Raw genomic sequence first — 27,789 nt, 5'->3', positions numbered from 1 at the left:
CATAAATGGCTTAGCTTTCTGTCATTTTCCATCTTCTCAATTGATATATACTTTCATACAATTACTACCGCGTGAGGAGGATGTGAGAAAAAAGTTTTTTTTAATACACTAAAAAATGTTGCAGTCTCTTAGGTCCCTGAAGGCAGGAGTTATACCTTCCCCAGGACCTGACACTCACCAGCCATCACCCTCTGGCATAGCAGCAACCTGGTTTTACTCCACGAGTTGTTTAGTATCGTGCTTCTAAGAAGAGACTCGCCCACCTCCTGGAGGCCACATGGCACAGTCCACAGTCTCTGGGCACATCTTCAGGACTCAAGCTTAATTCTAATTCCAGTTCTACTGCCAATTACACTGCAGCTCCAGACAACTTCTCTCTCCTCCCAGGGCCTCCTCCTCTCCTGAACAACTGGGAGATGCAATCAAAAGACTGGGCAGGATTATGCACCAAAAAAAGGAAAAGCCTATTCCTTTTTTTTTTTTTTTTCAGATAAAAAAGTGTAACTTGAGCAACAGTTTCCACTAATGCCCACGAAATTAAAACTAGTAGCAGGAAGTGATAGCACACTGTAAACTCGTGAGGACATGGTTCCTCTCTGCTCTGTCCACCAAGAACACCCAAGTGCTAGCATATACCCACTGCTGTTGAGTCAATTTCAACTCACAGTGACCCTATAGGATAAGGCAGAACTGCCCCTTATGGTTTCCAAGGCTGTAAATCTTTATGGAAGCAGGCTGTCCGTGTCTTTCTCCCACAGAGCGGCTGGAGGGTTTGAACCACTGATCTGCTGGTTAACAGCTGAGTGCTTAGCCACTGACCTCATTCTACCTTAAGATAAGGCCATGCTGACCTGAAAGGAAGACAAGGTACTTTTCTGAGCAGAGTAATTTACAAGCACGATGATCTTAAATTGACAAAAAAGCAGTCCGTATCAAATTGCACACCTATCTTTCTTAGGAAATCTCCAAAACTAAGTCAGCCTTCAGGCATATCAGAGCAAAGGCACCATCTTGTGGTTAAAAGAGTAAGTGCAGCGAAAATAGAGTGGAGGGAAGGAGCGTGCTGTCTCAGAGGGAGAGCAACTAGGAGTATACTGCAAGGTATACGTAAGTTTTTGTATGAGAGGCTGACTTGGTTTGTAAACTCTCACTTAAAGCACAATAAAAATTAAAAAAAAAAAAGAGTAAGTGCAGGCAACATGCAGTAAACTCAAAAACACATCAATAAGCCTTCCTTTATAATCAAAAAGGTCCTTGGAAGAGGATCACAAACCTAATCATAGTCAAAAAATATTCTTCAACTCCTTCTACAACACTGCTCTGTAGCAGGACTGGGACAGCACGGGGAAAAAACACATTCTGTTCAGATTCCACACATTGATAGAAAGACGGCACACGGTGAAGACAGCAAGCCCCAAAGGGACCCCTACAGAAGGTAAGCTCATTACTGTAATTCGACGCTGTAGTTAGGAGAGAAAGCAGCTCCCAAGCTTTCCTGTCTCAGGACCTCTTTTAACCCTTCAACAGTGCTGAGCACCCATAAAGAGCTTGTTTTACATGGGCGATAGCTGCTGATGGTTACCGTGTCAGAAACTACAACAGAAAATTTTAAAATAGTTATCACTTCCTTAAAAATAACAACAAACTCATTACATATTAACATAAATAACATACTTTCATGAAAAACAGCTACTTTTCAAAACAAAACAAAAAAAAAAACAGAAGAGTGGCAGCTGTTTACATTTCTGGTTTAACAGAAGACAGCCGAGTGCTGACAGCTACGTTCCATCTGTGGCCACTTCACTGGAAGTATGGCTCCGCTGTGACAGAACTCCACTGTGACAGAACGAGCCTGAACAGGCTGATGTGGCCTCAGTCGTGCTGAGACGGTTACGTCTGGGACACGGCAAGTGCTGGCAGAGCTGTGCAAGCAAGGGATGTGCGCAGTGCTGGGAGAGGGGCAGTAGGAGAGGGACAGGCGGCAGTGGCCCCACAGCACACAGACAACAAGCAGATGACACTGCTCTCGACAGCTTCATTCAGATGCAGAGCCCATCTTTCCTTCAGGTTTTCACTGTTTTTTTTTTTTTTTTTTAAGTAATGAGCATCAATTTTATGAATTGAATTGCATAAAATAAATGGAGACGCCCGTTAATTTTGTTCTTACTGTAAATACATTACCGGAAAATAACAAAAGTCGCCAGTAATTCCATAATTCAGAAATAACAAGTTAACTTTTGGTGTATCTCCTTCTTTTCTCCCCTACACTTAATAAGAAATTTTTAAAACTTGAGTTCATCTAAAAAAGTATAAAAGCACCAATGGAATAGACAGATCCAATAACAATACAGAAAAATATTTAATGATTATAGGCAAGAATGGCTAGCTGATCTACAATCTAAACTCCACGGGGGGGGGAGTGTCTCGGTGGAAGCTAGAGCAAAGCTGGGGCGCAGGCCAGTCAGGATGTCCCTGCACCCCAAACCATCGCATGCAAAAGCACTGAACCTGGAATGCAATGACTACACCGCAGGCACTCAGATTTCTCCTCAAAGTAGCAATCGAGAACATCGGCCAGTGTGTTCTGAGGGAGGAGTGGCCAGGGTTTGACAAGAGCAGAAAAGACGTCAGTAAGATCCCATCAGGAACCCATGTCCTACTACCCTGGTCCAAGCCACCATCACATCTGACTCAGACTCCTGAAGAGCCAGCCTCTAGCAGTCTCAGATTCACCTTTACCCCATATAATCCACTCACAGGACGCCAGCCAGAAGATCCTCATAAAAACTGTTCTGCTCCATCCAGAGCCAAGCCCTGCAGGGTCTGCCCTCTCCGAGGCCACCTCCAGCAGCCATCCTGGCACCCGCAGGCATGCTCTCCATACGCAAACACACCAGGCAGGCTCCAGCCTCAGGACCTCTGCATCAACTTTTCTCTCCTCTCAGAATTCACTCCTTCATCTCCTTTAAACCTTTGTTCAAATATCATTTTCACAAAAGCAACAGCAAGAAAAAATAGGAGATAAACTGGATTTCATCAAAATTCAAAACTTTGTGCTTCCAAGGCCACTATAGAGAAAATAAAAAGATAACCCACAGAATGGGAGAAAATATTTGCCAATCACATATCTGATAAGGGACTTATATCTACAGTATATAAAGAACTCTGACAACTGAGAAACAGAGTTTTTAATTCTCGTGGAAATCCTGTTTCCATGGCAATGTATAATCATTAGCGTTAAGTTAACAAATAGCCGAACCAAAACCCGTTGCTGTTGAGTCAATTCCAACTCACAGCAGCCCTCCAGGACAGAGGGGAACGGCGCCTGGTAGGTGTGAACTGCCGATCTTTTGTCTGGCCCTCCAGGACAGAGGGGAACTGCACCTGGTAGGTGTGAACTGCCGACCTTTTGTCTGGCCCTCCAGGACAGAGGGGAACTGCGCCTGGTAGGTGTGAACTGCCGATCTTTTGTCTGGCAGCCGCAGTTCTTAACTACTGTACACTAGGTTCCCAAAGAGTCGAGATGTTCGCCATCACTGATCATTAGGGAAACACAACAATACAACAAGATACCACTTCACACCCACTCAGATGGCTATTATACGGGAAAAAAAAAAACTGAAAGCAACAGATGCTAGCAAGGGTGTGAGGAGACCGGAACCCTCGACATGCACTACTGGTGGGACTGTAAACCGATGTGGCCACTGTGGAAAACGGTGCGGCAGTGCTGCAAAAAGTCAAACACAGAATTGCCATTTGCTGTTGTTCTTAGGTGCCGTCGACTGGGCTCCGACTCACAGCGACCCTCTATGACCCAGCAATTCCACTCCTAGGTCCACATCAGAAAAAAATTGAAAGCAGGGGCTCCAAGAGATTTGTACAGCAATAATATTCATTCGGTCAAGAGGTGGAAACAACCCAAGTGCCCAACAACTGATGAATGGACGAGCAAAATGTGGTACCTACGAAGTTTCCGATACGTGCTACGGTACGGATGGACCTTGACGACAGTATACTAAGTGTATGATGCCAGTCACAGAAGGCCACATGTTGTATGACTCCATTTATACAAAATAACCAAGACAGGTAAATCCACAGAGACAGAAAGTAGATTAACAGTTGTCTAGCAGCTAGAAACGAAACCCTGGTGGTATAGTGATTAAGAGCTATTGGCTGCTAACCAAAAGGTCGGCAGTTCAAATCCACCAGGCGCTCCGTGGAAACCCTATGGGGCAGTTCTACTCTGTCCTATACAGTCACTATCAATCAGAATTGCCTCGATGGCAATGAGTTTTGTTGTTGTTTAGAGGCTGGAAACCCTGGTGGTGTAGTGGTTAAGAGCTATGGCTCCTAACCAAAAGGTCAGCAGTTCGAATTCACCAGGCACTCCTTGGAAACTCTACGGGGGCAGTTCTACTCTGTCCTATAGGGTCGCTATGAGTCAGAATCCACTGGACTTGACTCCACAGTAATGGGTTTATTTAATGGGTTCGTTTTTATAGAGGCTGGGAGAGGGAGATGGGAAATGACTGCTAAGTGGTGCAGGTTTCTTTTTGGGAAGTGGTAGAAATGTTCTGGATCTAGATAATGGGATGGCCGTGCAACTCTGAAGGAGTATACTAAAAACAACTGATTGTACACTTGAAAAGGTATGTGAATCACGTGTCAATAATAAATGAACACACTTTCTTGTTGAGACTTCTCTACCTGCCCTACTTAAAATGGCATCCCTACCATCACTACTCCCATTCCTCTTCTCCCGCTTTATTTTTTTCTCAAATATACTGCATAATACACTTATTTATTTTGGTTATTGCATATGGTCTGTATCTACCTTCTAGAATGTTAGCTTCAAGAAGACAAGAATTTTTTTTGTGCTCTGTTCATTGGCACATCCCCACATTTCTGGAATATAAGGTATACATTCAATTAAAAAAAAAAAGTTGCCACCGAGTCAATTCCGACTCATAAGTGACTGTATGGGACACAGCAGAACTCCCCCATTGAGTTTCCAAGGAGCACCTGGTGCATTCAAACTGCCAACCTTTCGGTTAGCAGCCATAGCTCTTAACCACTATGCCACCAGGGTTATGTGACTGATGAACGGATGGATGAGGGGGGTGAGTGCTGATGGGGTGGGTGAGTGGGTGGGTGGATGGATGGGGTGCGTGTGTAGGTGGGTTGGTGGGTGGGTGGGGTACGTGTGCAGGTAGGTGGGTGGGTGGATGGGGTGTGTGTATGTGGGTGGGGGTGGGTGGGTGAATGGGGTGCATGTGTAGGTGGGTGGTTGGGTGAGTGGGTGGATGGGGTGCGTGTGTAGGTGGGTGGGTGGGTGGATGGATGGGGTGCATGCGTAGGTGGGTGGGTTATGTGGATGGATGGGGTGGGTGAAGGAAGTAGAAGAATGTGGAAAGAGGGAGGTGAAGGAAAGAGTAGGAAGTAGGGGGCGAGGGAAGAAGGGAAGAATACTCCTCTTCTAGAAGGAGCGTAGAAGTCCCACCATCAATGAGTCCCCTAGAGTGCTCAATGCCGAGGACCTGGCACCCACAGCCTCTCTCCTGCGAGCATCCCTTCTCCCTATGGTCTTCCCTTGCCTGCGTAGCTGTCTCTTCTCCAAGGCAAAGAAGACAGGAGCCACCGTGCTGCTGTGCCAGGCACGTGAGGAACTTAACTTGGCAATAGTCTGCTGTACTTGGCACAATTAGGGTCTAACAGTTTCCAAATTGTGAATATATGAATAAAACTTAAACACAATCAGCAAAGCACTAAAGTTATAAAGCACTCCTTCAAAGAATGAAGGCGGCCGGCTTAAGATCCCTCAGCCAGAGGATTCTGTATCGCCCCCCTGTCCAGAATCTACATGCAATAACTGGGGATGAGGTGCTCCAGAACCATTTCTGTAAGTCTAAGACGTAGATACGGGCTCTCCTTCACAACACTTTAAAAAGAAAAAAAGCTTGCGAAATGGTGTAGTACCTTGGAGAGGTTCTATGTGGCATCCGTGACAATTCTAAAAGGTGACTTGCCCTGAAGGCGAGTATAAACTGGAGGATCAACTCTTTTCTGGATTCTAAAAAACCAGCCAAGCACCACTCCTAAGTAAGACATATTTCTACAAGGTTTCAAATGCCACAAAGGCCAGACCATTATGATAACTAGCCTGACAGTATACCTTCCCCCCTAGTTCTCGGAGAAGAGAAATGCCTGGACCTCAGATATTTTTAATTTTAAAAACCAACAAAACTCTTCCTTAAACAAGCTTTTTCACTTGGGCTGTCGGTTTTCTCCTATTGCCACTGATCCACAGGAGAGTCACTGTGCTTCGAGCAGAAGATAAAAACCATCCCCTCATCACTAAAGTTCTCTGAAAATGGAAAGCAGGCATCCCCAGGAGCTGAAAGCCTCCCCACCGTTTGTCTCAGCCCGTATCCCCGGGGCTGCAGCAGAAATGGCCTCCTCAGCCTCCCTCCTCCCCAGAAGGAAGACGGGGGGCGGGGGGGGCAGAGGAAGGTCAGCACCAGCTGATCACAGGGTCCACCTCAGTGTGGTCTGGGAAACCATCTCCTCAAAACGTAGAACAGTTCAGAAAAGATGAGAACAGATACCCACCACCGGCTGCACTGCCACCATTTGCAGCCATTACAACTGACGTCACAGGGGGTCCAAGAAATTCCTGGCATCAGCATATTTGCACACCTACTTGAACAGTTCCTCCCTCTCCCTAAGGCACTACAAAAACAGTGCCATTGCCAGGGCACATCCCCCTGCAGTGCCAGTACTGCTGGGGACACGTGCGCTTGGCCGCCCAGCTCCCTCCAGTGGCCTCCTCTACCCACTTGGCAATGGCAGGCACAAAGGAACGGTCCCCATTGTTCCCCTTCCATCTGACGCTGCAGGGCACTGGGGTCTCCACAGAGTGGAGCACAACCTGCCCTCCCCCAGCCTTTTGTTCCAAGAACACAGTTCTAGAACTGGTAGCCAGGAACCTCTGGATTTACTCCTGCCGTTTAAAACAAGTAAGTATGCCTACAGAGCCCTCTTGCGGTCTCCCCATGACCACAGAGCCCTCTTGGAGCCTCCCCATGGTGCAGTCTGCCTACAGGACCTGGAAAACCTAGGTGCGACTCTGCTGCTGGGGTGGCAGCACCACCCTGCTCCTCCTCTGCCCACTCCAGTGACAAGAGGGCTCTTGCAGCAGACCACCAGACCCTCCCAGTCTAAGGTCAAGGCAGCTGGCCTTCCTCTCTGTCCAGGGCTGACAAGCCTCTGTCCTGCGGCCAGTGTGGATAGAGTGAGCCCAGCCCTCAGCACAGCCTCCCACTTATACCCAGCTTCCACCCCCAGCCTCCTCTTCCCCACAACTACTGCTGCCAGCGGCAATGGGGGAGCAGGAAAAATAAGAAAACATGGTTAGTCAGCAAAAACTTAAATAACTATCTTTACAAATGTTCAAACAAGAAAAAAGACATTAGTTTATAATCAGCATAACTGAAAAAGTTATAAACTTCCTCCTGCCCAACAGCAGATATGGAACAGGCCTTAACTGGTTTTCAAGACCCTCAGCTGCAGGTGGGAGACCCCCAACCCTACTCCCAAAGACAGAGCCCAGGCAGCAAACAGGTTACTGTGGCAGAGGATGGAAGCGGGTAGGACAAGGAGCTGGCCCACGCGTCACTGTCAATGTCCCTCCTAGGAAGACCCCGGACCCAGCCAGGAGCCCCTCGGGAAAGAGCGCAGGATCAAACAAAGAAGAAAAACATGTTACTTGCATGTACCTCTATCAATTTTTCCCTCCTGTCTCAGTGCAGTTGTTTACTTCGGCCAACTGCAGAGAAATTACAGTATCTCCACTCTCCCACTCCCTCTGAAGACGTCCCTCCGCCAGGCATGCCCAGTGCAGCCATTTCATGAAATCGAGGCTGTCGCCAAGCAGGAGCCACCCAGGCTGCATAAGGCCACCTCCAGCTCCTCGGAGGGCCTAGGAATGTCCTCAGCCTGCACTCAGATCCCCAGTCAACAAATCTTTCTAAGTGATGTGAGTTTTCCCAGAACGAAACCATATCACTGTGTATTTATTGCCGCCACCCTGACACATGACACATTTTTTCTTATTGGAAAACCACTTCTTGTCGGGCCTCCCAGGATCAACTTCATTCAAAAACAAGAAATCTAGGCAAAACGTTTGGGGTCAGGACTAAGAGAACAAGAAAGAGCCCGCTGTGGGTCCTAACATCGAGAACCCACAGACTAGAGACTACCCTTCACAGTCTGGAGCCCCCACACGACAAGGACCATAGAAAAGCTACTGGGCACAGCGCTCCAGCGCCCTTTCGGAGCAGAGAGTGTCTTGGCGGGTTGGACAGCCTCCGTGAGGCAAGCCCACGAAGAATGGATTCCCGCACAGCTCCATGCACTCTTCTCACAAATGCTCCCCTTCGCCCATCCCCAAATTCCTCCTTCAAAGGCAAGGACTCTTCACAGCAGCCCAACCAACCAACCCCAGTGCCATCGAGTGATTCCGACTCATAGCGACCCTACATAACAGAGCAGAACTGCCCCATAGGATTTCCAAGGAGCAGCTGGTGGATTCGAACTGCGGACCTTTTCGTTAGCAGCCAAGCTCTTAACCACTGCACCACCAGGGCTCAATAAAAACAATAAACGTTAGAAGTTCTTTGTTTTTTTAAGGAAGCAATATTCAAAAAAAAAAGTACATTCAGGTTTCATACAATCTACAAAATAAAAACATAAATATCACTTTCCATTCAAGCTTTGTGTAAGTAAGTAACACCAACCTTTCTATATAGATGCTAGTCTGAAAATGTCACCCACTCTTGGTTATGGTCCAACAGAGATGGCCCCCCTGTGCCTCAAGAGGCTGGCCCCAGGACAGTCCCAGGGAGGGAGGCAAGTGAACTGGCCATTAACTACAAATCACACTTGGAGCTATTATACCCTATTGAAGAACGATTCTACTCGACCACAACCAAACAACAGGCCACCCTAGGCTCAAACGCTGCACTACAAGTCCAAGTGCAGAAAACACAACTCACAAGACTCCTAACATGATGCACACTACCCTTTAGAAACCCACCTACAGCTCACACAAACACTAAGACAGCCCTACTGTCAGCCTCGGCTCCCTCCCCGCCAACTGTAGAAACAACAGACATCAGAAAAACAAATACAAATACATGTGGCCAACAAAAATAAATGTAACCGTCCACTCACCCTTAAGAAAATGCACCAAAGATACCATGTTCCACCTATGAAACTAGCAAAAGAATTACTACCTGTTAATATGACTGTGAATAGTTTTTTTTTTTTTTTGCTTTAGGAGAAAGTCTACAGAGCAAACTAGGTTCTCATTCAAAAATTTATACACAAACTGTTTTGTGACGTGGCTGCAATCCCCGCAATGTCAGCACGCCCCTCCTTTCCCTTTAACCCCAGGTTCCCTGTGTCCATCTGTCCAGTTCTTCCGTCCCTTCCTGCTTTTTCATCGCTGCTTTTGGGCAGGTGTTATCCGTTTGCGCTCACATACTTGATTGAGCTTAGAAGCACATTCCTTACTTGTGTTATTGTTTGTTTTATAGGCCTGTCTAATCTTTGGCTGAAAGGTGGACGTTGGGGGTGGATTCAGTTCTGTGTTAGCAGAGTGTCTGGGGGCCCACGGTCTAGGGGGTTCCCCCAGTCTCTGTCAGACCAGTAAGTCTGGTCTTTTGTGTATGTATGTGTGAATTTGAATTTTGTTCTACATTTTTATTCTGCTCTGTCCGGGACCCTCTACAGTGATCCCTGTCAGAGCCATGGGTGGTGGTAGCCGGGCATCACCTAGTTCTTCTGGGTTTAGGCTGGTGGAGGCTGTGGTTCACATGTTCCATTAGTCCTCCAGACTAATATCTTCTTTGTGTCTTTGGTTTTCTTCATTCTCCTTTGCTATTGACAGGATGGGACCAACAGATGCATCTTAGATGGCCGCTCGCAAGCTTGTAAAACCCCAGACGCTACCTAACAAAGTAGAATGTAGGACATTTTCTTTATGAACTATGCTATGCCAGCTGACCTAGGTGTCCCGAGACCATGGTCCTCAGCCCTCAGTCCCAGTAACTCGATCCCTCGAAGTATATGAATGTGTCTAGGAAGCTTCTTTGACTTTACCTTGGTCAAGTTGTGCTGCCCTCTCCTACACTGTGTTGTCTTTCCCTTCATCAAAGTTAACACTTGTTTAGTATCTGGCTAGTGATTTTTTTTTTTTTTTTTAGTATCTGGCTATTGATTTCCCCTTCCCAGCCCTCCCCTCCCCTCGTAACCATTAAAGATTATTTTTTTCCAGGTGTAAAGCTTTTCTTTGGTTTTTATAATAGTGGTCTCGTACAGTATTTGTCCTTTTGTGATTGACTTATTTCATTCAGCATAATGCCTTTCAGATTCACCCATACTGTGACATGTTTTGCAGGTTCATGATTGTTCTTTTTTAATTGTGCAGTACCAGGAAACCCTGGTGGCGTAGTGGTTAAGTGCTACGGCTGCTAACCAAAAGGTCAGCCGTTCGAAACCAACCAGACTCTCCTTGGACACTCCACAGGGCTGTTCTACTCTGTCCTACAGGGTCGCTATGAGTCAAAATCAACTCGATGGCAACAGGTTTTTTGTGTGTGTTTTGTTTATCCATTCATCTGCTAATGGGCACTTAGGTTGTTTCCATCTTTTTGCCATTGTAAATAATGCTACAACCAACATGGGTGTGCATATGTCTATTCGTGTCATGGCTATTATTACTCTAGGATATATTCCTAGGAGTGGGACTGCTGGCTTGTATTCTATTTCTAGCTTTTTAAGGAGGCGCCATATTGTTTTCCATGTTGGTCGTTCCACTTTACATTCCAACCAGCAGTACATAAAAGTTCCAATCTCCCTACAACCTCTCCAATATCTGTTATTTTCTGGTTTGTTGCGGTGAGACGGTATCTCCTTGTAGTTTTGATTTCCACTCCTCTAATGGCTGATGATCCTGAGTATTTCCTCATGTGTCTGTTCGCTGCCTGAATGTCTTCTTTGGTGAAGTGTCTGTTTATATCCTTTGCCCATTTAATTGGATTATGTGTCTTTTTGTTGCTGAGGTATTGAAATATTCCATAGATTTTAGAGAGTAGACCCTTGTTGGATGTGTTGTAGCCAAAAAAAATTTTTCACCTTTTTGATGAAGTCTTTCCATGAGCGTAAGTGTTCGACTTTTAGGAGCTCCCAGTTACCTAGTGTATCTTCTGGCGTTTGTGCATTGTTAGTTATGGTTCGTATTGCATTTAGGACATATATTAGGGCCACTAGCGTTGTCCTTATCTTTTTCCATGATCTTTATAGTTTTTTTTTTGGTGGTGGGTTATCGTTTTAGGTTTTATGTCTGGGTCTCTGATCCATTTTGAGTTAGTTTTTGTGTATGGTGGGAGGTATGGGTCCTGTTTCATTTTTTTACAATGAACATCCAGTTTTGCTAGCACCATTTGCTAAAAAAGACTGTTGTTTCCCCCCATATGATGGACTTTGGTCCTTTGTCAAAGATCAGCTGAGCACAGGTAGATGGGTTTACATGTGGGTTCTCTGATTCTACTCCATCAGTCTACGTGTCTGTTGCCGTACCACAGCTGCTCTGACTACCGTTTTGACTACCATGGCTGTACAGAAGGAGATCAGGTAGTGTGAGGCCTCCTACTTTGATCTTTTCCTTCAGTAATGCTTTGCTTATCCAGGGTCTCTTTCCTTTCCATATGAAGTTGGTGATTAGTTTTTCTACCTCATTAAAGAAACTATTGGTACCTGGATTGGGATTGCAATAGATCTGTCAATTACTTTGAGAAAAACTGACATTTTCACAACGTTGAGTCTTCCTATCCACGAGCGTGTATGTAGGTCTCCTCCGGTTTCTTTCAACAGTGTTTTGCAGTTTTCCTTGTAGCCATCTTTTACGTCCCTGGTTAGATTTATTCCTAAGTATTTTATCTTTTTAGGGACTATTATAAACTACGGCACTGGGTTTATGAACGGTATCGTTTTTCTGATTTCCTTTGTGAAGTCCTCTTTGTTGCTGTGTAGCAATCCACATTTGTATTTTTGCATGTTGAGGCTGTGTTCTGCTGCATCTTTCTGTTCTAGTAGTTTTCTGTGGAATCTTTGGGGTTCTCTATGTACAGGAGATCATATCCTCTTCAAATAGGGATAGTTTTACTTCTTTCCTTTCAACTTAGATGTCTTTATTTCTTTTTCTTGCCTAATTGTTCCAGCTAGGACTTGAGCATAATGTTAAATAAAACCAAAACCAAAACCAAACCCATTGCTGTGGAGTTGATTCCGACTCATACGGACCCTAAAGGGCAGAGTAGAACTGCCCCGTAAGGTTTCCAAGGAGCGGCTAGTGGATTCAAACTTCCAACTTTTTAGTTAACAGCTAAGCTCTTAAACACTGCGCCACCAGGGCTCCACAACGTTAAACAGGAGTAGTGATAAAAGGCATCCTTGTCTAAATAGCCAATTCTTATATGCTGTTGCTGTAATAAAATCAGTGAAACTTCTTTGGGGGTAGTAGTTATCAAACCTTAAATGTACACACCCCTTGGCTGGGCAATTCCACTTTTTTTCATTTATTCTACAGATATAATATGAACATTCCCCAGGTTATATGTAACAAGGATATCCACTTCAGCCTTCTCTCCAGGTATGTGCAGGACTAGACAATTAAAGACCCACCAGCAGTTATACAAACTGTTATACCCTTACAACAGAGCACTAAAAAGCTCTCAAAAAGTATACGAAGCAGGAGCTGTGCCACCATGGGAAATCGTGGCACTAGGTCAGGGGTGTGGTGCAGGCAGGCAGAGATAACACGAAGATCCTGTCTGAGAAGACAGACGCTGGTGTGTGCGTCGAGGTTTTCGAGGGAAGGAATTAAAAGAAAGTATTAATAGCGTGACCCTTGTAGGTATGATTAAGAGCAGAAAAAGAGGTGAGAAGGCTTTCACTTCGCAATATGTACCTTTTTTACTATATATCTTTTTTTCTTTTCCCTTCTTCTCTTTGGACCTCAAGTGTACTCAGCATTTTGATTTATCCACCTCCAAACACAGTGTGTCCTCACCACTGGTCCATACCTCTGTTTACTCCGACATTCGATTATTTTTAATCAGGTAAGAAGCACCCACTAACCCATCACCTAGAATGAACACTAGGACCTTGACAACAATCTGCACCTAACCAACCATACAGTCTCCCCTCAGCATTCCCCACACCTTCCCACCCAAGGTGACTATCAAAACAAAACCTAGGTACTGCAGCTGCAAAGAAGAAAGCCTCAAAAGCAATAAGCCAACAAGGTATCCATCTAAACAAGGTAGAAAACAAACAACAATACAAATATAAAGAAAGGACAAAGAAAGATCATAAAAATGAGCGGAAATCAATAAGACAGACAAACCTCCGGCAAGACAAATCAAGAGAAGAAAAAAATCACAAATAATATTATGAATGCAATAGAGGACACAACTGCAGATAAAACCGACAAAAGATTATAAGACAATACCATCAACAACTAGTTTCTATACAGTTTCTAGAAAACATGTAACTTACCAGAACTGACTTGAGAAGAAAATAAAGTTTTTCAATAGACCTGTAACTATTAAAGAAATCCAAGTAATGGATAAAAATCTCCCCACAAGTAGAAACTAGGCTGAGATAGTTTTACAGGCAAATTCTCTTCCAAACTTTGAATGGACAGGTCATCCCAATTTATACAAACACTTCTAGAACAAAGGAACGGAGATAATACTCCCCAACTCACTCTATGAGGTCAGCAAAACCCTGATACCAAAACAAAAATCAGCAGGCTCAGTTCAATTATAAAAATAGATGAAAAATCCTAAACAAAATATCAGCAACTTGAATTCAGCAGTGTATAAACAAATACTACCAGGTATACAAGTAGTATTCCACTTAGAAAACTCATAAATGTAATTCACCACATTAACAGATTTTTTAAAAGATGTAGAAAATACATTTGGTAAAATTTTATACCCAGATTTAGAAAAAAAAAATCAGAAAATTAGAGAATTGTTACTGGTAAAGAATTATCAAAAAAAAAAAAAACCCCAACAACAACAGCAACAAAACTAAAGCAAACATTATCCTCAATGGGAAAATATTAGAATTTCCTTTAAAATCAAGAATGATCACAAAAAATAAATAAAAATTAGACAGATGGACAGGAAGAGACAACAGAGCAGATGTGGTAAAATGGTAGCATTTGGAGCACCAGGTGGGCAGGAAGAAAAGATGAAGCAGACGTGGTAGAATGGTAGCGTTTGAGGCGCCCGGGTGAAAGGCATATAGGGATTCTTCGTGTTATTTTTGCAACTTTCTGTAAGTCTGAAATTATTTCAAAACCAAAACGTTAATAAAAATAAACAAAATCAAGAATAAGACGGGTTGCCTCCTAGAATCATTTCTGTTCACCACTGCACTGGAAGCCCTCACCAGAGCGATGAAACAAGACATTTGAGGCCCGGGGATTAGAAAGGAAAAAACAAAACTGTTAATACAGATGTTATAGTCTACAAATTATTAGAAATGAGGGGAGAGCTTAGCAATTTGACTGTACATAGGTTAGTACTCAACAGTATACACAGCAGTGAACAATTAGGCAACGTAGTTAAGGACAAGACATCGATACGGCATCATTTACAGCAGCAACCCCAGGTCTCTAGGAAAACCTACAAACGGCAGGGCCTCTATAGGAAAAATCATCAAACTCGCTGAGATTTTTTTAAAAAAAACTAAATGAAGAGATAATATTGTGAAGATGTCAATTCTTGCCAAATTGATCTACAGATTCAATGCAATTCCAATCAATATCCCAACAGGATTTTAAAATTTATATTGAAGACTAAATGGCCATAAATATGCACAACACTTCTGAAGCAGAGCAGCATGAAGGAGTGACTTACCCCACCAGCCATCAGCACTTAAGATGAAACTATCGATTAAGAAGTATTATACAGGTGATTTGATGAAAGGCATAAAACACAGAGTCCAGAAAGAGAATCAACATGTATGAACTCTGCGATACGGCAGAGGTGGCATATCAGGTTTGTGGAGAAAGGGAGAACTGTTTAATACCTGGAGCTAGGAAAAAATGATTAAGCATATGAAAAAAGGTGAAATTGAATCCTTACTTCACACCATTTATTTTAAAAAGGAAAATGTCAACTGCATAAGAAACAAGAAATTAAATGTCAAAAACAAAACTTAAACCAAGAGTACAAAATGTAAGTAAATATCTTTCAGAATGTGGGATAAAGAAAATTTTCTTAAAATACAAAACTGAACATAAAACAGAATATATTCACAATACACACAAGCCAACACTAGAGTCAGCAGCAGGAATGCACAAAGAAGTGCAAAACAATAAGCACAAAGAACCCAAAAAATGGGCAAATGACATTTATAGACATTTCACAGACAAGGAAATACATTCACCCAATAAATCATGGATCCTGGCTGAAAGCAAGGAATGTTAGAAAGATGTTTACAGGTGTTTTACTGACTCTGCAAAGGCATTCGACTGTGTGGATCGTAACAAATTACGGATAACGTTGCGAAGAATGAGAATTCTCGAACACTTAATTGTGCTCAAGCAGAGCCTGTACGTAGACCAAGAAGCAGTCCTTTGAACAGAACAAGGGGATACTGTGTGGTTTAAAATCAGGGAAGGTGTGCATCAGGGTTGTATCCTTTCATCATACTTACTCAATCTGTCTGCTGAGCAAATAATTCAAGAAGCTGGACTATATGAACAACAATGGGGCATCAGGACTGGAGAAAGACTCATTAACAACCTGCGTTATGCAGATGACACAGCCTGGCTTGCTGAAAGTGAAAAAGACTTGAAGCACTTACTGATGAAGATCAAAGACCACAGCCTTCACTGTGGATTACACCTCAACATAAAGAAAAAAAAAATCCTCACACCTGGACCAATAAGCAACATCATGCTAAACGAAGAAAAGACTGAAGTTGTCAAGGATTTCACTTTACTTGGATCCACAATCAACGCCCGTAGACGCAGCAGTTAAAAAATCAAAAGACTCGAGGCACTGGACAAATCTGCTGCAAAAGGCTTCTTTACAGCGTCAAAAAGCAAAGATGTCACTTTGAGGACAAAAGCGCGCCTGACCCCAACCATGGTATTTTCAATCACCTCATATGCATGCGAAAGCTGGACGATGAATAATAAGGAAGACCAAAGGAGAACTGACGCCTCTGAATTACGGTGTCCACGAAGAAAATGTGTCCGCAAAGAAAATTGCATGTATCTAGGTCATGAAATTACGAGCAGTTTTCTTTGTATTAAAATAAAACAAATGCCATTTAAATATCTATATTTTTCATATCACTTTAAGATTTCATTCAAGAATTTATAATGAAAATGTTTATGTGAAAAATTTTATATACTTCATTTCAATAATAAAGTTGTTAGGCCTAATTTGCTAGGAAACTAATTGACATTAAATTTGTAACTGCTGAGAAGCACCATTAGGAATGCTCTGTAATTTGGATTTAGTAAAACTTCTATGGCAGGAAATTAAGAGAGATCACTTTTTAGAAATCAATGAGAAGTGTGAAAAAAGCAAGTTAAAAATATATACAATGTACATAAATGTTTACATGTAAAATACATGTAAAGGCACAGGAAAGGCCCAGAAGGATATTCGCACATGCTCAGTAAGGTGAGTGCCTATCACTGTGAAGAACAGGGAGATGAGATGCCTACCCTCATGTAGCATATTACCATAAATGGGGAAGGGATGGAAAGTCAAACCAAAAAACATGGAAAAGGTAGATCATTTCAGATGATGATAAATAAATCAAGGCAATGGGACAGAGAATGGCAGAGGGGCAGCTCCCTTAGATACACTCACCAGCGAAAGCATCTCAGAAGAGGGAGCATTTAAGCTGAACCCAAAAACAAAAAACCAAACCCATTGCTGTCACACCAATTCCTACTCTCGGTGACCCCAGAGGACAGAGTAGAACTGCCCCACAGGGTTTCCAAGGAGTGCTGACACTTTGTTCAGCAGCCATGCTCTTAACCACTGCACCACGAGGGCTGCGCTGAACCCAGGGGACTGGGGGAAACAAGAGCGAGTACTGGTGTACGCTTGGTGCATCCAAGCAAGAGAAAGCCCGTCCACTTGGAAGCAAGGGGGACACAGGCCAGTAGGAGTCAGCAAGGCCACCCAGGGCCAGCAGTGGGTCTTGTGCTTTCCCATAACTGCACTGAGTTTAAGAGAGGGAGGAGTGCGATCTGAGTGTTTTTTTGTTCAGTTTGGTTCTTCTGAAGGACCACTGTGGGTTCTCAGTAGACAATGAACTGTAGAAGGGAGTAAGTAACCACTTCAGAGAGAATTCTGCTACAGTCCTAAAAGGGTGTGACTTGGACCAGGCTGAGAGAAGTGACTGGATCCCTGCTATATTCGCTCTGAATAGGGCAATCTGCCCCCCGGAAACATTTTTCATTTTCATATGGGAGTAGGGGACAGGTGTTACGGGGGATATTGGCATCTGGTGGGTAGAAGAAGTCAGGGACGCTGTCAAACGTTCTACAACGCAAGGACAGGGTGACCCCAGCAAGCAGTCTGCTGGCTCTAACTCCCCCTCTACACTCTGACTTCCATCCACCTAGCACTTCCACTTGCACATACTAGGTACTCTAAAACCACGCTCATTATCTTCCCCAAACCTTCCTCCCCAGTGCCCCATCTCAGTTAACCCCATCCCAGCAGCTCACGTCCAAGGCCTCCAGAATCATTCTCATTTCCTCTTCTTTCCACGTAGACCACACCCAGCCCATCAGCAGATCCTTTTGCCTCCACGTTCAAAACGCTTCCAAAATCTGACCTCCCTGATGCCTCATCCTGGACTCCTGTCTCACTTCCCTCATGAATATAAGCTTATTAATAAATCCTGATTTTCCACACTTAGATCCTGGATCCATCAGCTTTTTGGCTACCTCCAGCTTCATCCCCCACCTGGGGCCATGCTACCTCCGCTGCCCACCTGGACTACTGCAATCATCCTTGTCTGCTCGCCGGTCACACCTCTGCCCACCTGGACTACTGTAATCGTCCTTGTCTGCTCCCCAGTCGCACCTCTGCTCACCTGGACTACTGTAATCGTCCTTGTCTGCTCCCCGGTCACAACCCTGCCCACCTGGACTATTGCAATCGTCCTTGTCTGCTCCTCGGGTCACACATTTGCTCACCTGAACTACTACAATCATCCGGGTCTGCTCTGCTCCCCCGGTCGCACCTCTGCTCACCTGAACTACTGCAATCGTCCTTGTCTGCTCCCCCGGTCACACATTTGCTCACCTGCACTACTGCAACCATCCTTGTCTGCTCCCCCGGTCGTACCTTTGTTCACCTGGACTACTATGATCATCCTTGTCTGCTCCCCTGGTTGTACCTTTGTTTCCTTGTAGCCTGTTCTCAAGATTGCAACAAGAATGGCCCTGGAGGATACACACCACGCCACGTCACTCCTATGCTCAGAACCTCCATGGCTCCATCTCACTGAGAGAAGCCCACCCTGGTAGCCCTGCCCCCTCCTTGCTCCTGTCACTTCTGGACATGATCTCAGCCCCCATTCTGGGGCCAGCCTGGAACCAAGGCTTAGGGTTAATGCCTCTAGAATTTAGCACTGAGCCAACAGTGTTTGCTTATGAGGAAGACAATATAATATTAAGGGGAAATTTCAGAAGAAATGTCATCTAGCTCAAAAATTTCCATTATTTCCTTCCAGTTTCTCTTCATACGTACACATTCTAGATGGTTGTGAGCCGGATAAACGATTTTTCCCTGGAACATTTCATCACGTTTCTACTTTCTTCTCAATTATCACGTTAATGGAGGTGTAACAGGTCATCATGTTTACTTATCACAAAGTACATAAGTATTTTTCTGCCACTAATAGTTTGTGATTTTCAATTCATCATGACTTCACGTCAACAGCCACCACTGGGCTCACTCACTCGATTCCACAGGCTGAGTGAGCACCTCGTGCAGGTGGAGTGCTGTCCTCCACTCAGGGAAAGTCCCAAAGTGACACTTCTGGGCCGTGATGGCTTTGGGTCTCCTGAGCATAAATCTTTCTAGACCCGCCTCTAACAGCTGGGCAGCCGATACAGGGTCTGAAATGATAAATAACGGGGCTCCTCCCCACGGAGTTTCCAGGATATTCAGGTCTCTCATGGCTCAGCCTGAGGACACCATCAACACCATCCCTGAATAGGCACCACCGCCCAGCCCCGACCACCACCAGCGGCCTGAACGTTCAGGCCATGTACTCTGTCTGTGCACTTTCAAACAAGGACACATGTCTGTGGTGTAACAACACAGGTGGGCTCAGGAAAGGCTCACCCTTACGCAAGTCTTCAGTCTGTGCTGCCTCCCCATCCAGATGATTAATCGATCCCATCCCCTGGGGACCCAATCCCAGTTATGTCTGCTAGTCCCTGACACATAAATATGTGTTAAAGTGCTAACTGCTATTGTTGTTGTCGTTAGGTGCCATCGAGTTGTTTCCGAAGCATAGTGACCTTACGTACAACAGAACGAAACACTGCCCGGTACTGCACCATCCTCACAACTCTTGCTATGCTTCAGCCCATTATTGCAGCCACTATGTCAATGCATCTCTTTGAGAGTCTTCATCTTTTTCACTGATGCTCTACTTTACCAGGCATAATGTCCTTCTCCAGGGACTGATCCCTCCTGACAACATGTCCAAAGTATGTGAGACATATTCTCGCCATCCTTCCTTCCAAGGAGCATTCTGGTTGTACTTCTTCCAAGACAGATTTGTTCATTCCTTTGGCAGACCATGGTATATTCAATATTTTCCACCAACCAAAAAAAACCAAATCAAGCCCACTGCCATCAAGTCGATTCCGACTCACAGTGACCCTAACGAGCAGAGCAGAACTGCCCCATAGAGTTTCCAAGGAGTGCATGGTGGATTTGAACTGCCAACTTTTTGGTTAGCAGCTGTAGCACTTAACCACTACGCCACCGCGGTTCGAAAACAACACCACAATTCGAAGGTATCAATTCTTCTTCGGTCGCGTTCTTCCTTATTTACTGACCAGCTTTCACATGCATGTGAAGCGACTGAAAACACCACGGCCTGGGTCAGGCGCACCCTGCTCCTAAGGTGACCTCTCTGCTTTTTAACTGCTGTTAGGTGTTAGGACTAAACATTCCACTCAGAGGTGACCACGTTTTAACTGCTGTTAGGTGTCAGGACTACACATTCCACTCAGAGGTGACCACGTTTTAACTGCTGTTAGGTGTCAAGACTACTCGACTCCACTCAGAGGTGACCACGTTTTAACTGCTGTTAGGTGTCAGGACTACACATTCCACTCAGAGGTGACCACGTTTTAACTGCTGTTAGGTGTCAGGACTACACATTCCACTCAGAGGGGACCACGTTTTAACTGCTGTTAGGTGTCAGGACTACACATTCCACTCAGAGGTGACCACGTTTTAACTGCTGTTAGGTGTCAGGACTACACATTCCACTCAGAGGTGACCACGTTTTAACTGCTGTTAGGTGTCAGGACTACACATTCCACTCAGAGGGGACCACGTTTTAACTGCTGTTAGGTGTCAGGACTACACATTCCACTCAGAGGTGACCACGTTTTAACTGCTGTTAGGTGTCAGGACTACACATTCCACTCAGAGGGGACCACGTTTTAACTGCTGTTAGGTGTCAGGACTACACGACTCCACTCAGAGGGGACCACGTTTTAACTGCTGTTAGGTGTCAGGACTACACATTCCACTCAGAGGTGACCACGTTTTAACTGCTGTTAGGTGTCAGGACTACACATTCCACTCAGAGGGGACCACGTTTTAACTGCTGTTAGGTGTCAGGACTACACATTCCACTCAGAGGTGACCACGTTTTAACTGCTGTTAGGTGTCAGGACTACACATTCCACTCAGAGGGGACCACGTTTTAACTGCTGTTAGGTGTCAGGACTACACGACTCCACTCAGAGGTGATCACGTTTTAACTGCTGTTAGGTGTCAGGACTACACATTCCACTCAGAGGTGACCACGTTTTAACTGCTGTTAGGTGTCAAGACTACTCGACTCCACTCAGAGGTGACCACGTTTTAACTGCTGTTAGGTGTCAGGACTACACATTTCACTCAGAGGTGACCACGTTTTAACTGCTGTTAGGTGTCAGGACTACACGACTCCACTCAGAGGTGACCACGTTTTAACTGCTGTTAGGTGTCAGGACTACACGTTTCCACTCAAAGGTGACCACGTTTTAACTGCTGTTAGGTGTTAGGACTTCACGACTCCACTCAGAGGAGACCACGTTTTAGCTGGTGTTAGGTGTTAGGACTACAGGAGTCCACTCAGAGGTGACTGCGTTTTCAAACGAAAGTCAGCATAATCCCTATCAGAATCCCAGCTGGAACCTCTGTAGGAATGGAAAAGCTGATCCTAAAATTCCTACAGAAACTTAACGGACTCAGAGTAGCCAAAGCAATCTTGAAAAAGAACAAAGATGGAAGACTTCAGCTTTCTGATTTCAAAACATACTACAAACTACAGTAATCCAGATAGTGTCATGCTGACATAAGGGCAGACGCACAGATCAATGGAATAGAAGTGAGAGTCTAGAAATATAATCATACATCTACGGCCAAGTGATTCTGGACAAGGGTCCTGGGACCATTTCATAGGGAAAGAATTATCTTCTCAACAATTGTGGTGAAACAACTGGATCTACCATGCAAAAGAGTGAAGCTGGACCTCCGCCGCATATCGTGGGTAAAAATCAATGCAAAATGAACCAACGATATGAAAGTTAAAACTATAAAACTCTTACAAGAAAACAGAGGTAATTCCTCATGGCCATGGATTTTGGCAAAATACAAGGGACCAAAGAAAAAACAGATAAATTGAACTTTATCAAAATTAAAACTACCAAGAAAGTGAAAAGATACCACTAGAAAAGGAAAACATATTTGTAAATCATACATCAATACAGGTCTGGTATCTAGAATATGTAAAGAGTTCTTATGACTCTAAAACAATAAGACAACCCAATTTTAAAAGTGGACAAAGGACTTGAACAGACATTTCTCCAAAGACGACACACAAAGGGTCATGAAAAGATGCTCGACGTCACTACTCATTAAACCCACCGCCGTGGCATTAGCTCCAACTCCTAACAACCCTCAGGACAGAGGAGAACTGCCCCAAAGGGTTTCCAAGGAGGCACTAGTGGATTCGAACTGCTGACCTTTTGGTTAGCAGCCACAGCACTTAACCACTGGACCACCAGGGCATCATCATCATCATTAGGGAAATGCAAATCAGAACCGGCACGAGATGCCACATCACACCCACAAGGATGACTACAATCAGAACACTGAACAGTAACAAGCGCTGGCGAGCACGTAGAGAGTGCACACGTTGCTGTTCTGGAAGAATGCTTGGCAGTTTCTCAAACGGTTAAACATAGTTACTATAAACCAAAAAAACCACTGTGTCAACGATCCTACAGGACAGAACAGAACTGCCCCATTGGGTTTCCCGGGAACAGCAGGAGGATCTGAACTGCCAACCTTTTGGTTACCAGCCGAGCTCTTAACCACCGCACCACCAGGGCCACAGAGTTACTATATGACCCAGTAATTCCACTCCTACATGTATGCCCGACAGAACTGAAAACATGGCTACACAAAATCCTGCATACAAATGTTCATGGCGTGTTATTCGTAACAGCCACAAGGTGGAAACAGCCCAACTCTCTGTCAGTGGATGAATGGATAAATAAAATGTGGAACACGTCCATACAACAGATTACCACTCAGTCCTAAAAAGGAAAGGAGTGCTGATACCTGCTACAAAATAGATGAGCCCTGAAAACACTACCCTAAGGGAAAGAAGCCAGGCACCAGTGTGACTAATCGCTTTTATATGGCCTTTCTCCCCATGGTCTTGGAACTCCCATCCAAGTGACTGGGTGGGACTATGCAAAAAAGGTAACTGTGGCCCACCTTGGGGGATTGGTCAGTTTTGCCATCCCAATAGGCTCAAAATGACCCATCCCAGAGGTGGGAGAAGAGAATCTTACCACCACCATGGAAGGGGAGCCAGGAGCAGAGCGAGAGCGTGCCTTTGGACCCGGGATCCCTGTGCTGAGACCCTCCTAGAAACAGGAGACAGAGAGCTGTAACATCAAAGACAGTGAGAAACAGAGGCAGGAGAGACCGGCAGGAGATGTTGCAGTGGGCTTCCCGGCCCACAGAGCAAGAAAGCCAAGTGCCTTTTGGGCAGGAGGCTTGCTGGAGGAGTAGGGTGCCTCTGAGCACTTGGTGGAGCTAAGTTTGCCGACCCCACAGAGCTAGAGGTAAGCTCCTTGGGGCCGAGGCTCATTGATGGAGTAGGGTGCCTCTAGGTACTTATCTGCAGAGCTAAAAGAGCTTTGTAACACTTGCCCGAGCAGGGAGGAGGTCAAGGGGCCAGAGAGAGGCCTGCCTGTAGCATGGCTGAGAAGAGGCTGTCCTGATGGAAGAACTGTATCCTGGGCATTCCTGAACCTGAATTGTAACCTGTTACTTCCCTAATAAATCCCATAACTGTAAGTGTGGTGAGTTCTGTGTAGCCCCTGCAATGAATTACCGAACTCAGCGGAGAAGCAGAGTGTTGTGGGAGGAACAGCTGGTGTCACATTCGGTAAATACAGCGGAGAGAAGACGCATGTCTGGCCTCCACCTCACAGGAATCAGCCCTGGGCTGTTGGTCTGGATTCTCCTTCCCCCTCGTAAAGTTGGAGGAGGTCAGATGCTGCCCCCACCCTGTTATTACAGCCATATAGTGTATGGTTCTGTTTATCTGAAATGTCCAAAACAGGCAAATCAACAGAGACAGCAGACTCGTGGGTGCCTAGGGCTGCAAAGGAAGGAGGGACCAGGAGATGACACCTAAGGGTGTCAGGTGGATCCTGGCTCAGGATAACCTCGTAGGACAGAGTAAAACCCCACAGGGTTTCCCAGACTGTAATCTTTACAGAAATAGACTGCTATACCTTTCTCCCAAAGAGCTGCTGGAGGGTTCAAACCACTGACCTTTCGGTTAACAGTCAAGTTAACCACTGAGCCACTAGGGCCTCTTAGCTGAGAGGTACGGGGTTTCTATTTGAGGTGATGAAAAAGTTCTAAAATTGACTGTGGTGCTGGCTGCACAACTCTGTGAAGACACTAAAAACCACGGGATCATGCACCTTAAAGAGATGAGCTGTATGGAATGTAAATTATACCTCAATAAAGCTATCAAAAGGAGTTCCAGTGGCACAGTGGTTAAAGAGCTCAGCTGCTAACCCAAAGGCTGGCAGTTCAAACCCACCAGCAGCTCCTAGGGAGGAAGATGCGGAAGTCTGCTTTTGTGAAGATTACAGCCCTGGAAAATGATACTTGTGAAGAGAGTGATTCTTAGCTCCAGTCGATTCACGAGACTAAATGGGCAGCTCCTGTCCGGAGGCAGGATGAGAAGGCGGGCGGGGGGGGGGGGGGGGACAGGAGCTGGCTGAACAGACACGGGAAATCGGGGGTGGAAAGGAGGAGCCTGCTGTCACATGACAGGGAGAGCAACTACGGACACATAACAATGTGTGTATAGGTTTTTGTATGAGAAACTAACTTGAACTGTAAACTTTCACTTAAAGCACGATTAAAAAAAAAAAAAGATTACAGCCTTAGAAACCCTGTGGGGCAGTTATACTCTGTCCTATAGGGTTGTTATGACTCGATGGCAGTGGGTTTGGTTTTTGGAAAACTTAAAATTTTTAAAAATAAAAAACAGAAATGGACTGATATGAAGGGTGATGTGCAGAAAGCAGAGTCTATTTCCTCTAGTGCTAAAGCTGGCCCTGAGCCTCCCAGGTGGCCTGCAGTACAGACATCCCCTGACGACACATACTTAACACAAAGCTAATTTCCGAGATGTGACTGAGTGGCTGATAACATCGGCCACCAAAAGAATGCATGAGAAACAAATGCCCCTCCTGAAGGAATACAGACCTCATTCACACGATGTCTGGAATTCATCTTCTCTCAAATATACTTTTAATTTATATGACCCTATATTCACTGGGAAACCCTGGTGGCATAGTGGTTAAGTGCTACGGCTGCTAACCAAAGGTTCCGTAGTTCGAATCCGCCAGGCGCTCCTTGGAAACTCTATGGGGCAGTTCTGCTCTGTCCTGTAGGGTCGTTATGAGTCGGAATCAACTCAACGGCCCTGGGTTTGGTTTTTTTTTGGTTACATTCACTTATTTATTCCTCCAACAAATACTTATTGAGCAGTTACTATGTACCAGGCTCTGCTACAGGCACTGGAGATCAGCTAGGGACAAAGCTGACAAGGTCCCTGCCCCCACAGAGTTTAAATTCTAATGAGCTTCAACAAATAAACAAAATGATTTCTGGTCACAGTAGGTGCTAGGAAGTCAATAGGAGCATTGTGGGATGGGGGTAGGGAGGCAGCGGAGGAGGAGCACAGCTTAGTTAGGTAACAGAAGACCTCTCTGAGGAGCCAGCACCACACACATCACGGCATGGCAGGCACACGGCATGGCACACAGCACGGCACACATCACGGCACGGCACAGCACACATCACAGGAAAGAACACTCCACTAAGTGAGAAGAGTAAGCACAAAGGCCCTGGAAAAGCAATGAACCTGGCTTGTTTACGGCACGAAAGAAGCAAACGTACCTCAAACTAGGTAAGCACAGTGCGGAGTGGCTAGGTCAGATCTGAGGCTGTGGAAGGAGCTGAGATTTCATTCTAGTCAAGATGGAAAGCTATTCAACAGTGGTAAGGGGGTGACATAATCTGATTTTTTAATTTGCAAAACGAGAGTGTACTATCACAACCAGGACACCGACGTTGGTACAATTTACCAACCTTGTTCAGGATCCTCCAGTTTTACCTGTACTCCTGTGTGTGTTTAGTTTACACACTTATTACCTGTGTGGATTCATTATCTATCACTACAGTCAAAATACTGAACAGTTCCAATACCATCTGATTTTTAAAGGATCGGTCTGGCTTTTAGGTGGAGAACGATGGGGTGGGGGCAAGGATGGCAGCAGGAAAACTAGGAAGGCCAGCTGAGGGGTGACTGCTACCATCCAAAGCAAGGCCCGTGGTGGCTTGGGCCCAGGCAGTGGCGTGCTGGCAGGTGAGAGAGGAGAGACAATGCAGCTGTGCTCCGAGGGTGCAGCCAACGGGGTGTTCTGATGGACTAGCTCCACGTGGGATGTGAGAAAAAGTGCGGAACTAAAAACGGTCCCAGGCCTGGATGCAGACCCTGCCCCAGTTAGACCCCGAGATGACTGCAGCCCCAGTCGGCCTCTTGACTGCAGCCTGGTAGGACCCTGAGTCCAGGAACCCAGCCTGGGTGCCCGGCCCACAGAAACTTTGAGACAACAAATGTGGGCTGTTTTAAACTGTAAATTGGTGGGAATCTGTTCGCCAGCAACAGGTTAACACACCATCTTTACCAGAGGCAGTTTTGGTAGATTATACTTCCTAGAAAAGTACCCATTTCATCTAAGCTTTCAAATTTATCTGCAGAGAATTGCAACGCAGTTTCTTAGGATCTTGTTGGCCCAGAAAGCAAGAACGTGCTCAAAAACTAGATAATAGGGACGTGTCAAAAACATACAGAAGCTTGCTTGAAGGGCTCCCAGTGACCAAATTTGGGATACCTGCAGCATCAAAAAAGTAAGTGAAAAAAATGTTAACACATTTAATAAATATGAATTAATGATTCCACAGTAATACCAAAAAAGTAGGAACGGGAGATATAAAAGGGGAAAGAAAGCTCTTGTTTAGAGAAGAACGTCTGCTAGCGAATGGGGAAGAAATGACAGAATGTGGTCGTTTATGAACTACAGAAAAGAAAGGCCCCTGCATGACAAAGAGGCCTGGCAGACACCATCTTAACCACAGACCAAACATGGCATCAACACCACTGGGAAAACGGGAACACCATCCCAAGAGCCAGGAACACCTGCGCACACTTTCCTTACCAGATCAGCGTGATGACGTCAAGGCGGCTAAAGACAACAAACAACAAGTAAAGAGAAGAGCGCCCACCCGCTGGAGTGCCCACAGGTCTGGGAGATCAAGCAAGTAAAGAGAAGAGCACCCACCCGCTGGAGTGCCCACAGGTCTGGGAGATCAAGCAAGTGAAGAGAAGAGCGCCTACCCGCTGGAGTGCCCACTGGCCTGTGAAGATCAAACAAGAGAAGAGCACCCACCCGCTGGAGCGCCCACTGGCCTATGGAGATCAAACAGGTGAAGAGAAGAGCACCCACCCACTGGAGCGCCCACAGGCCTGTGGAGATCAAACAGGTGAAGAGAAGAGCACCCACCCGCTGGAGCGCCCACAGGCCTGTGGAGATCAAACAAGAGAAGAGCACCCACCCGCTGGAGCACCCACAGGCCTGTGGAGATCAAACAAGTGAAGAGAAGAGCACCCACAGGCCTGTGGAGACAAAGGAGGTTCTGGGAGGAGCCTGGAAGGGCGACCCCCTCGCTCGGGCTTAGGGGAGGGAGAGCTAATTGGAAGTCGGACAGGAAACACGTTCCCATGAGCAAAGCACAGAAGCAAGAAATGGGGGCACCACCAGGGCCCATG

At 45.4% G+C, this 27,789-nt stretch overlaps 1 protein-coding gene across 11 annotated transcripts in view; it reads right to left on the bottom strand.

Moving 5' to 3' along the window:
• Positions 1-27,789, bottom strand: part of EHMT1 (euchromatic histone lysine methyltransferase 1) — a 277,594-nt gene that overhangs the window by 210,603 nt on the left and 39,202 nt on the right. The window contains exon 1 of one of the 11 annotated variants that reach the window (XM_064290820.1): positions 179-1,628. The exons of the other annotated variants lie outside the window; for them this stretch is intronic. The gene's annotated coding sequence lies outside the window, so the exon portion shown is untranslated. Of the gene's footprint in view, positions 1-178; positions 1,629-27,789 lie in introns of those variants that run through there. 11 annotated transcript variants of the gene reach the window in all.

Source organism: Loxodonta africana, chromosome 9, assembly GCF_030014295.1.
Source record: "Loxodonta africana isolate mLoxAfr1 chromosome 9, mLoxAfr1.hap2, whole genome shotgun sequence".
Lineage (NCBI taxonomy): Eukaryota > Metazoa > Chordata > Mammalia > Proboscidea > Elephantidae > Loxodonta > Loxodonta africana.
Note: the sequence above shows the minus strand (reverse complement) of the source record. Positions and strands in the feature narration are given on the sequence as shown.